General features: G+C 37.5%; 1 protein-coding gene across 3 annotated transcripts in view; it reads left to right on the forward strand.

Annotated features, from left to right (window-relative positions):
• LOC107753405 (sodium/hydrogen exchanger 7-like) overlaps window positions 1-1,234 on the forward strand; it is a 46,023-nt gene that overhangs the window by 2,594 nt on the left and 42,195 nt on the right. The window lies entirely within an intron of this gene.

Below are 1,234 nucleotides of genomic sequence, written 5' to 3' on the forward strand. Positions count from 1 at the left end.
TGCGGTTGCTGTACTGTATTAAAGCTTTAATCAGGATAAAACTGTATATTAAAAGCTAACATAAGTAGTAGCATTTACAAATAACAGCGTATCTAAAAGTATGAGACAACAACAAGCAAAAACCATAGGCCTACCATTAAAAGCCATGCTTGCACAGGTTCTGCACGATCCTCTTCAATAATATCCTCTGCTTCTCAATCGGGCTCAAACTGATAAGCGATATTAACGACGCCATTGTTTACAATACAACCAGAGGACATGCCGCCGAGGTGAGGGGCGGGACGTTTAGACGTGCTCTAGAGGCGGTTTAGCCAATCACAACACACTGGGCTAGCTAACCAATCAGACCTTTAAATAACAGCAGTTAGAACAGTTCACAACAGTGGAATTCATACTAAACAACACTAATTAATTCATACTGAATTTTATACTAAATACAGTAGGCAGTGTTCGGTGCTCTGTGTGAAGTTCAAACAGAGGTGCAAGAACTATTTTAAAAGTGGTTTGGAGTCAGTATGATTATTTTTAATGAAATTAATACTTTTATTCAGCAGGGACACATTCAATTGATAATATGACAGTAAAGACTTGTATAATACAAATGATTTATATTTTAAATTAATGCTGCTGTTTTTTTATACGTTCTGTTTGACACAGAATCGTGAAAAAATTATCATGATTTCTTCATGTATTACTACAGGTTTTCCTCATGTATTACTAGTTTTACTGTATTTTTGATCAAATAAATGCAGTCTTGGTGAGCATAAGAAACCTTTAATTCAAAAGCATCACAAAATATTACCAGACCCAAATGTTTGAATGGTAGTGTACAGTTTTAAAAATTCAAATGGTTGCTGCTCCCCTCATTTCAAACAATACATTTATGTTAAGGCTATTCTGTTTGTTCTACAGAGTATTTTAGCAGGAAAATGCTTCTAATCCCCCTTGTTTCTGAATTAGATTATTTCAGTTCCCTCTCGAGCTTTCACGAGACATCACGGAGATATTTCTCCGTTATGGGAACTCCTTCCCTTCCAACCTTTCCTGAAGTCCTATTGGCTCCCGCCAGTCCAAATGACTGGCCAATTGACACGAAGTATGCAAATCGCATGCAAATACTGACGAGCTCGAGAGGCAGTATAAAATGCGGTGCGTGCGACAATTACGTCAGAATCTTCTACTTCACCTGTTGAATTCACTATGGCAACAATCTGCAAGATCTGCACGGGACCGA

Source organism: Sinocyclocheilus rhinocerous, unplaced genomic scaffold, assembly GCF_001515625.1.
Source record: "Sinocyclocheilus rhinocerous isolate Xijiao unplaced genomic scaffold, SAMN03320098_v1.1 scaffold4913, whole genome shotgun sequence".
NCBI classification, from domain to species: domain Eukaryota; kingdom Metazoa; phylum Chordata; class Actinopteri; order Cypriniformes; family Cyprinidae; genus Sinocyclocheilus; species Sinocyclocheilus rhinocerous.